Below are 11,737 nucleotides of genomic sequence, written 5' to 3'. Positions count from 1 at the left end.
TTGGAGATCAGATTCTCTGGAACTGGAATTGCAGATGGTTGTAAGCTACTATGTAAATGTGAAGAATTGAATTCATGTCCTCTGAAAGAGTAGCCGGTACTCTTAGACATGAGCTATCTCTCCAGCTCCTGTGATCAATTCTTATATCATTTATTTCTTCGTTTTTGCTCTACCGAAGAACAGTGTTGTAACTTTAAAACAGTATTTTCATACACACACACACACATATATATATATATGTATATTTATATACATATTTATATACATATGTGTGTGTTAGATACATCCTTGAGAAGATGAGATATTGGCAGCTTTGTGTGTAATGAATTTGTAATAATCCAAATCTATAAGTAATTCCCATGGTTTCTTGTAATGATCATATCACCACAGCCAAGATGATGAATGTACCCATTGCTTCTGCCCCTTCCCAATGCCTCCTCCCTTGAACAAACACCAGTCTGCTTTCAGTTTGCACTTCATAGAGGTTATCATTTTGTTTTTAAGACAGAATCCCACTTTATAGTTCTGGCTGGCCTGGAACTCACTACACAGACCAGGCTGGCCTCCACCTTCCAGAGCTCCTCCTGCCTCTGACTCCCAAGTCCCAAGACTGAAGGAGTGCACTGCCACGTATGACTCATACAGTTTATGTGAATGGAATAGCACAACATGTCCAGGTTTTTTTTTCAGTTCATCTTCCTCCCCTTGGTGCTACTATTTTTGAATTCATACATCTGCACCTCAGCGTTTGTATCAGTTCTTCATTCTTTTTAAATGTTGAGCATTCCTCTGTGGATATAAATTGTCATTTTTATCTGTGTATTTGTTGATGTCATTTGGGTTGTCTTTGTTTGGGGTCACCTATAAATGAAGCTGCTATGAATGTCCATGGACAAGTATGATATCTCAGGTAAGCACCTACGAGTGTGATGCTTGGATCATTCAGTGTGGGAATATATGGCTGGCCATTTTAACCATTCCTGTTTGAAAATCTTAATTTTTTTATTTTTGAAATCAATCTTTTTAAAAAGATTAGTCTACTTTACATCTCAGTCTCAGTTTCACTTCCTCCTCTCCTCTCAGTCTACCCCCACCTCCCCTCCCTGACTCCCATCCACTCCTCCTCCACCTCCCCTCCCTGACCTCCATCCACTCCCCCCACCTCCCCTCCCTGACCCCCATCCACCCCTCCTCCCTTTCTCTTCAGAAAAAGGGAGGCTTCCCATGGATGTCAACCAACCTTGGCATCTCAAGTTGCAGTAAGGATAGGTAAATCTTCTCTTATGAAAAATCTTAATTTTTAGATTTATCTGTTGTATTGCAGTACTTTGCTTGCACGTATGTCTTGGTACCATATACATGCCTGGTATGAGAGAAAGTCAGAAGAGGGCATTGTATCTTCTGGGACTGGAATTATAGACGTTTTTGAGCCATCCTATAGACTCTGGGAACTGAACTCAGGTCCTTTGGAAAGCCAGGCAGTGCTCTTAACCCCTGAGCCATCTCTTTGGGCCTTTTAGCAACTTTTATTGATATATAACTGTGTATGATTGCACTTTTAGCTTGAAGTTCTTAAATGGCAAATAGTCTTGGATTTATTTTCATGTTTTCACTTACTATCTGTACATTTTCTGTGATGAAATAATTGAGCACATCTTTTGAGAATTTTGTTTTCTTAAGTTTTATATCTGAAGGATTTACATACGTGAGAATAAAAACAGCTGGATATGAAACAAGAGTGTTTGTTTTTGTTTTGGTTACAGCTCATCTTTTTTTGTGGATGGTGTTTTGCTGTTGGTTTTTAGCAGAACATTCACAAAACATCTGTTTTTAAACTTTGATGAAGTCTTTTTTTCATACTTCAGCCACTATTTCTAAGAACTTGCTGCCTAATTCAATACTATAAAACGTTTCTTATACCTTTTGGTCCTGAAAGATTGTAGCTTCGGGTTTTACCTTGAGGTCTATGACTATTTCAGATGCTTTGTACATGTGCCTTGAAGGTCCTAGTTTTGTTTGTGAACATCTAATTGTTTCAACAATCTCATGGGGTTACTGTTGCCCTTAAAAGCCCTTTACAGTTTCCATGTGCTCTGTCCCACTAGCTACTTTGTGTATTTTCCTACCATGACCACTGAACTTTTGAATGCTATAGTTTAATAATAAGCATTGAAATCAGGCAGTGATGAGGCTTGAACTTTATTCTCGTCCAAAGCTGTTTCAGTTGATTTGTGCTACTGTGTTCGGTTTTGAACTGGCTCATCAACTCCATAGAACCCCTTTTAGAATTTAGATTTTAGTCATATTGGATCTATAGATAAGTTTAAAGAGAGTTAAAACCTTTAAAATGCTGATTCACAGACAGGTATGGTAGCACACATCTTTAATTCCTGCACTCAGGAGGCAGAGGCAAATAGATGTCTATGAGTTCAAAGACAGCTAGGACTACATAATGAGATCCTATCTCAAAATAAAAGAAAAGAATACGGATTCCTAAACAAAGTACAATTATTTATGCATTCTTTGAACTCACTGGACAATGTTCTGTGTTTTTCTCTGACACTGTAGACTGTCATGTCATGTTTCATTCTTCCCAAGTTACTACAGGTGGTATTATCACCTACAGTTTTGATTTATAAGTGTTTGCTGTTAATGTACTGAAAAGCAATGGATTTTATATTAGTCTTGTACTGTGAAGCCTTGGTACCTCATTCCATTATTTTTGCAACTTTTCTTCCATAAGCTGCTGGATTTTAAGCACAAGCAATCTAAGCATATTTAAATAAAAATGCTTCATACTTCCATGAAAGTCTATACTTTGACCTTACCTTAGGTTATTAAACTTTAAGTATGATGTCAACTATACATTTTTCTTAGATGAGTTTTGTAAATTAAAGAAGTTACGTCTTAAACTCTTTTGTATTAATGTGTCTTTCTGCATGTGTGCACCAATATGCATGAGTGATTGTGTGTGTGTGTGCCTGCATTTGTACGTGTGTGTTAGCATTTGTCTGTATGAGTATACACATGTTGTGTGGATATGCTGGCATATTCAGATGCCTGTAGTGGCCAGAGTTTTGTGTTCCTCTATTGCTTTCTAGTTTATGAGACAGAGTCTAACTGAACGTAGACGTCACAGATCAAGCTGGCTGGCCAGCAAACCCCAGGCATACTGTCTCTGCTCAATACCCTACCATAGCCAGTAACCGGCCTGTGCTAGCATGCCCAGCCTTTACCTGAGCTCTGGTGGTCTGAACTCTGGAAGTTATTTCCTGTGTTCTCCATTTTTATCTCTAGATAAACATTTTTATCATGGGGTATTTTTTCTAAAGATCTTTGTTCTTTCTTTAACATATATTACTTATTGAGTGCATGATAATGGTGAGAATGTGTGTGTACCAGTGCATGCACAGCCAGAGGACAGCTCTGGGGAGCTGGTTTTCTATTCCCATTATATGCTCCCAGGCATGGGATTCAGATCATCTGGCTTGGTGGCAAGTGCCCTGATCTGCTAAGCCATCTTGCTAGACCCAAATCTTCCTTTTCCTTTAGTGAAAGTCTGCTGGGGATGAATTCTTACTATTCTTTTATGTTTGATACTATTACTTGACAATCATTTGTGAAAGTCTTTTCTGTGAGTACAGACACCTAGGTGAATAGCTTTGTCTTCCTGAACTTTAAGTATTTTTGTTCTCAGTCCTTTCTCAGTGTGTGTGTGTGTGTGTGTGTGTGTGTGTGTTGGGGACAGGAGGTCCTCCCTCACGCAGACACACATACACAGAAACCTGAGGTTGATGTTGGGTATCTTCATTCACTTCCCTACCTTATTGTTGTGCACAGTTTTGGCTACACTGCATGGCCAGGAAGCTCTGAGAATCATGTTGTTTCCACAGTCTTATACTGGGGTTACAGGCCTGGGACATCTGCTGGGTACCCAGACTCAGGTCCCCAGCCTTCCACAGCAAACAGTCCTACTCTCAAAGCCACCACCCAGCCTTCAGTGCTTCAGTTTCTGAGACATATAATTTAGTATTCTCACTCAGCCTCTTGAGACTGGCTACTTCTCCTGGGGAAATGACAAACAAACAAACATAAAACCAAAAATCAAAACAAACAACAAAAGCAGGGTGCTAGAAATAAAAACTCAGTTTAGATTCCAGCCCATCCAGACTCTGGTCACAATCCCTAGGGAGATGCCAGTGTGCATCAAGAAAGGGGAGCAGAGTGAGTTCAAGCCACGAGGAAGAGTGGTAACAGTGTCCATTGGGTCTCTAGGTGTTGCCCTGATGGTGCTACCTCCATTTTTCCACTCACTGCAAAACTGCTGGACTAGAAGCTCCCTGTGACGCCCTCCCTTTCTCCCTTACTGTCTCCTTTCCTCCTTCCTTTACTTCTCTTTCCTTTCTCTACCTCGACTTTGCTCTGCATTGCTGATTTGCTACCAGCCCTGCACAGATCTCTCAGTCTTTGCCTGTGAACTCTTAGCATCTTTGTCTTTCCAGATGGCTCAGCTTAGGGAAGTCTCCAGCATCCTCTTACCTCTCCTGCCCTCTGGATGGCTTGGCCACATTCTAAACATGCTAAGCTTAGACAAGTACAGAGCTTATTTTCTTTCCTTTCTGTCTTTTTTTTTTTTTTATTGTTCATTCACAGCTTGTTATCCACTGTTTTGAAAATGATTGGTCTGTGCATCATGACTACTTTTAGTTTTGGATGGAAGGCATACACAATCCCCACTGCTCCCTCCCGGCTTTAGGCAAAAGTCCAAAGTAAATTTTTTTTGAAGCTGGGGCATTAACACTGAACAAAGATATATCCAGCTGAAAACATAAATAAACTGCAGAAAATTTAAAAAAAAAAATAAAATAAACTGGAGGGTGAATTTCGTAGCCGTCTGCTGCAGTTGCTATTTCAAAGCTGATGACTGAGCTGTCTTTTGGACTCATGCTGACAGCTTATGAATCCTCACTCCTCTTCCCTGCAGCTTTCAGAGAGCCTGGTGCATCATGGCCCGAGCCTCTGTTCTGAAGCAGATTCCCTGATCTGGACTCTCCTGGTTGCATCTGTTAGTTCATACACTGAATATTGATCCCAGCTCTTGGCTACGCTCCTGCTCTTGGTATTATTTAAATCAGGTCTTAACTAGATACTGTGCTTTCCTGTGGCTCATTAATGCCCTGTGTGCTCAGATTATTCTTTTACATTTTTAAAGTGGAAATAAAAATACATTTGCAGTGAAGTGTAAATGGCTTGTGAATTTTTAAACATTTACCTCAGTGTGGGGAGGTGGTATTTTTCTCTTTTGTTTTGTTTTGTTTTTGTGTTGTTTGTTTATTTTTTTTACCAGAGAAAGTCACTGACTTTGGGTATAAATATGCTGTTGTTTGCATATGCATTCCTTGAATATGAAATGAGCATGCTGGTTCCCTACAAGGGCTTTGAAATCGAACTATCTGAGTTCAAATTCAGCTGCTGACTTTCTGAGTTGTCAAGGGCAAGTTACTGACCACGGATCTTGGTTCTTTCATTTCTTCAGATAAAACACAAGAACAATATTACTTGCTACCTCATAGCTATCTGAGAATCTATCATGGAATACTTTTAATCCTTAGAATTTGATGAGTTGGGGGGAAATTTCAATTATTTATAGTATTTAATTATTTATTTATTGTCCTACAGAGATGTTCTTACTTTCTTAGCAGATTCTAAAACTTTTATGTATAGTAAAATGAATAACCTGAAGATATCAATTGGGCTCAACTTTATGTGAGTTATTTAGGAGTCTTGTGTTGAAACACTGTGCTCTGGAATGTACTATCTTGCACATAAAAAAATGAGTGCCATCTCTTTTGTTTGTCATCATAGAAGTTTATGGTGGGATATCGTAGGGCTCTGCAAGACATTTGGCTCAATAGAGGAACAGACAATGCACTGGGTTTTCTCAGAGAACTTCATCCAGTGTGGCTCTGGCTGGTAACATGAACCAAGCAGACATTTTTCTGAATCTACCGTGAATTTATTTTCATCACTTAAAAGTAAATTGAATAAATTAAAAATATTTCATTTTGAAGCTATCCTTGAGAGGTTGAGACAGAACGATTGCTATGAGTTTCAGGAGAGCCTAGGAAACCTACTGAATTCTAAGCCAACCTGAATTACAGAATCAGACTGTCTCAACAAAGATAAATGAAAATAATGTATCTAATAGCAAAGCTACTCTAAATTATTTTAAATTTACATTTATTTTGTGTATTTTTTTTTAACTTATGTATGGGCACAGGTGTTGCGGCACACATGGTGATCTGAGGACAACTTATTGGAGTTCGTATTCCTCTTCCACCTTGGGCTCAAACTCAGGTCATCAGACTAGGCAGCTGAGCCACATAGCCACTCCTCAAAGGCACTGCACTTGTACATGAAACTACTTTGTAGATCATCCCAAGCCCTACCCCTCCACATCAGCTTCTTACACGATGGACAAAGCATTAATCTGCAGGTGTCATCATCTGATGTCTGTTGATGTCATCAACCAGAAAGCTGACAGAGCCCCAGATTCCTGTGAGAAAATAGGAATGAGGGTTTGACTTGAAATGAATGATGTGGTTGTGTTATCAATTGAGTTGTGTGTGGACTTGGAGCAATCTGGGCTTTTACAGCTATTAAACTGGCCTTTGGTTACAACATATTGAAACTTAATGGTCTGTGTTATGGCTCAGCCGACAGCCACATGCCTCAGCCCTTCCTTGGCTGCCTAACTTCATTATGAGCACAACCGGCAGTTCATTTATAATTTAACTTTTACAGAATAAGCAAATCAATTGCACTATGAATAATTTAAGCCCAATAAAACATCTCATAGCACTGGCAACAGAAATCCAGCTCAATATACTCATAAATGTCAAATCATCTTTTTTTTTGCTAAGCTTTTTGTAAAAGCTAAGATCACTTGTAAAGCGCTATGTCACTTGGTATCAATTTCAAAGTTAAGTAATTATGAGTGTATGCCCACCTAACAAATAATGTTTTAGAAGTGATACAGAGCGCCTAACTTGTGATTTAAAACCCCATCTAGGGCAGAATACAGTAGGACATACCTACAGTGTCTAAATTCAGGAGGATGAAGCACCAGAATGCTGTGCATTCAAGGTCAACCTGGACTACATGTTTTAAGGCCACTCTGAGTATCCTAGCTAGCTTTAACTTGACAGAATCTAAACCTATTTCAGAAGAAAATCTTTACTGGGGGGATTGCTAGATCAGATTGGCCTGACAAATGGTCTTGGTAATTAATGTAGGAGACTCCAGTCCACAGTGGGCAATACCCAAGCTTGTAAGTAAGAAAGTCAGCAGCAAGATGTATTTGTTTCTCTCTGCCTTTGACTATGGCTATGTTGTGACTAGCTGCCCACGTTCCCACCTTAGCTCCCACTCAGTGATGGCCAGTAGCATGAAACTATAAGCCTAATAAACCCTTTCCTCCCCTAAGTTACTCTAACAGCAACAAAGTAGAACTAGAAGACTGGGCTACTGTGTAATACCCCATCTCAACCACAACAATGGAAATAGCATTTGGGATGCAGATGCACGTGGAAATCTATGAGTCTGAGTCTGTCCTTGTCTACAGAGCGACTTCCAAGCCCGCTAAGGCAGCATAGTGAGAACAAGTCTGCAGAGAACAAGCAAAAACTAAAACAAACAACCAACAAACACACATGCTTCAGTAACTTAGATAACAAAGTAATTAGATCAAGTACTTTTGCTCTTCCATTATTTTAACTAGCCTTGATAAAGAGATGTGGATTATAGTTCTTTTTTTATTTTTTAGTTCATTTATGCATCCATTCACTCAGTGATTGCTTCATGAGAATTCATTCTAAAGGATATTTTTCTGTAGCAAGAACAGTGTAGACAGCAGAGAAGATACACAGAGACCAGTTCCGTGATGCTCAGTCTGCATTTAGAAAGAAACAGAATTTAAGACAAGCACATGTATATAATTGTATTAATTTAACACTGGGAAGTCGTTAATTTAGATACTTGGAATTGGTAATAAACAAGACAACTATAGACACGTTTCTATCAACATGGAAAGTGGTAAATTGGTAGTCGACTTTAAAAATTAGAAACAAAATAGGCATACATGGCTATAACTAAACCACACAAGCCCGGAGAGGGTGGGAGTAACCAACTTCTAAAAACCATGGCTGTGAAAGACAGAACAGCAACCTTCAGCAGCACTTCCACCCTGATTCAGATCCTGCCTGCTTAAATTCTGCAACTTGACTCCCATGCTGGTAGACAGGATTGACTAGCTAATTTGTCTTGAAATACCCAAGACAAGACTGTAGATGGCGCTATGACTTTGACTATTTGCTGTGTAGTTTTTGCTAAACATTTTGAGTTATTCCCACCAGCCTGGTTTAGATCACACACCATAGGAGAATTATTGCTATTCATCAGTTTACCCTCTCTTTTCGACGTACAAGGACCTTGAAAGACATTTTCACAGAAAGAAGTTAGCTCAAAAATCGAAACACGTTTAAAGTCACTCAATCGTTCCGCAGCAGGCAAGGGAGAAGGGACAGCACCACCTGCTGTGCCTCTGGATCCTGAATTTAGAAGCCGCACTGGTGATTTATTTACACTGTGATCCGATGCCTGCTCCTCTCTGTAAGAACACCAGGTGAATTGCTGCCAGTGTGTTAAGCTCAGTTACTTTGTTCTAAGTAAAACGGAGTATAAAATCCCCACATACAGAGCAAAAGTCACCTGAGGTGCTGTTGTTGGCCTCTAGGACAGTCTTGAGAACTTCTTCAGGGATATCGACACTACATCCTGTTTACACTCTCTCTGTTAAGTACGATTGTGAAATTAAGAGCACAAGAAGTAAAAGTCAATACATCTGACTGGTCAACGGGTGGTTAGCAATATATTAAAAGTGAGTGCAATGGAAAAAGGAAAAGCCACCACCATGAGAGGAATGAAGGAGAAACCCTAGGTCACTCAAGACATACAAATAAATACCCAAGAAAAGCATACCCAAACATCGCATCGTACTTGATAAATGTACCAGCTATTACTTTCAATTAAATGTAGGACAACATTTAAAATTAAATGAACTACATGTATATTTCCACTTTTAAAAAAAACATCAAAACAAAAATGAATGAATAAAATGCTTCCTCCTTGAAAATAGCATTCAGCATTCTTTCTTCAATTCCTTCTATCTTCCCAGGGCAATTTAGAGACAATCCTACTGTAATATGGGACTAGAAGTTGAACTTGCTGATAGTTAAGCATGATGACTTCCACGAGAAACGTGGTTGTGTCCCTGCAGACAGGCACTATAGTAGACATTGAACTCAGAATATCTAGAAAGAGAATGCTCTTCGTCTTCAGGGTTATGGACTGAATCACACAATGGCATTGACTGTAGCATAGAAGATTATACATGTAATGTTTGAAGCATAATAGATAGATAATTTCTTTAAGACAGTGTCTCATGTAGCTCAGGCTGGCCTTGCAATTGCAATCATCTTACTTCAGCGTCTCTCCTGCTGAGGTTACACCATGCCCAAGTTCCTAACCAGAGATGAGTAGGAAGAAGAACAAGTGAGATGAGTAGGAAGAAGAACAAGTGAGAACAAAGTATAATGATCTATATGGATAGAAATGTCCCTAGAAAGCCCATTGGTTTGTATGCTAGTCTAAAAACAACAAAAAGGAGAATTGTCAACTGAAGAATGATAATTGTTATTGATTTTTTAGAGACAGGGTTTCTCTGTGTAGCCCTGGCTGTCCTGGAACTCACTCTGTAGACCAGGCTGGCCTCAAACTCAGAAATCCACCTGCCTCTGCCTCCCAAGTGCTGGGATTAAAAGTGTACGCCACTACCTCTCGGAAAGATTCTTAACTCTTAGAAGCAGTTTTTCATTTTTTTGTTGTTTGACATTTTTATATATTTCTGTGATGAAATTTAGTTCTTTTCATGACCCATACTTCTCTGTTACCCATTATCCCCCACACAAGAAGCTATCATGTCAACAACCCCCTCAGACTTTCATGTCTCCACCTCATGGATGACTCAGAGTTTAATTAATTAACGATGGCTCAGGAGAACTTGGCAGGGACTGTTGGCTCGCATTCTCTTGTCTGTGTCTTCTTATGAAATACGGATGTTCCTTTCCTCTAGACACTGAAAGAGGATCTCTCCCTCCTTCCCGCCCTCATGTGAAGATCTCATGGTCTGTGCCGGAGTCATCTTCCTCTTTGTGTGGTTTTCTCAGATGTTAGCATGCCTTATCTGGTGGTAGGATTCCTATATCTCACCATGCTGCTTTGCAAAGATTTCGTTGTTGAATTGAATGGCTAGTGGATATTGAGAATAGACAGACACAGCCCCTCTATGACACATCCAGGAATAGTCAGTAAGACTTGTGTGGCAGACTATGTAAGAGGATGGCTCTCACCCGCTGCTGAGTGCTCTATCATCTCTATCTATATTAGACTTTGAGAAGTACATACTTATTTTCATATAACGACCCCTCCTACCTTCACCAGTACACCTGGCAGGTCCATCATGGCTTCCAAGTAACTGTGAGCTTTGTTCCTAAGGATTGAAAAGCCTGAGGTACCTATAGTAGTGCTACCAACTTCTTAAGTCATAGCTGAGTTTGTTATTGTATGATAGGCAAGAATGATGAGTGTTTGAGATCCTATCCTAAAACAACAAAATAAAACAAAAAACCATCTGGCAGCAGGTGGTAGGTAAATCCATTCTTCCAGTAGATATGTTTGGAGTTTGCAATGTGGTATCTTTTCTCTGCCCCTGGCATGAGAAGTTCACCACCTGAGCAGTCTCCTCAAGGACAAACATTCGAGGGTATTCACCCCTGCTCTTCCTCACAGTCTCAGGGAGTTGGAGGTGAGTGTATTGCTTCAAGGTATACCACTGCCTCAAGTCATAAAGAGGAGTTTCTTAGTTTAATAAGTGCCAAATGACAAGTCCTGATGAAGACTCACTCTGGTTATCCCTTTACCACTGTAGCTTCTTTTCATTTGCACACTCTAACCTTGAAAAAGTCTTCAAATTTTGTTTTGTGGATTCTGACTTTCGTTCCCAGTAAACCTTCTTCTTCAAGACAATTGTATCCTTAAACTAAGTCTGTTCTCATTTCTTTGATGTCCTCCTTGTTGACCTATAGCAGTAATCAAATGATAGTTGTTTCCCAAAAAGTGATTTGATCACTTTTTGTTAACCTGTGAATTGCAAGAGAGGAGAGAGAGGGAGAGAGAGAGAGAGAGAGAGAGAGAGAGAGAGAGAGAGAGAGAGAGAGAGAGACCCAGCTTTAAGTTTCAGTCTATTATATGTATCATAAGAGTCAATAAGAATGAAGCAAGTGCAACAATAAACAATTCCTAACAGTAAACAAGTCTTAAAACCAAGTAGACTTTGTTCTAGTCCCTTGCTCTAGTTTTGAAATTCCCATCTTCAAGTATCCATGCCTTTTTCTGCTCATTTGAAAATGGTAGTGCTAATATGTGCTAAAGTGTAACTCTTAGAGAGGGAGACAGAATGAGAAAGCAGGTGTGCTGTGTAGTACCTAAGGCAGAGTCATTACCAACAAATGTTTACTCATATATTTCTACTCCATAAGAAGCCTCAAAGAGAACTGTGGTGGCCCTGCTGTGTTCATGGAAGAACTCAAAACCGAAACCAGAGACTTAGCTCGCTGGG

The sequence above is a fragment of the Mastomys coucha genome, unplaced genomic scaffold, assembly GCF_008632895.1.
Source record: "Mastomys coucha isolate ucsf_1 unplaced genomic scaffold, UCSF_Mcou_1 pScaffold20, whole genome shotgun sequence".
In the NCBI taxonomy this organism is placed as follows: domain Eukaryota; kingdom Metazoa; phylum Chordata; class Mammalia; order Rodentia; family Muridae; genus Mastomys; species Mastomys coucha.
The sequence above is the reverse complement of the archived record's forward strand: the minus strand, read 5'-3'. Positions refer to the sequence as shown.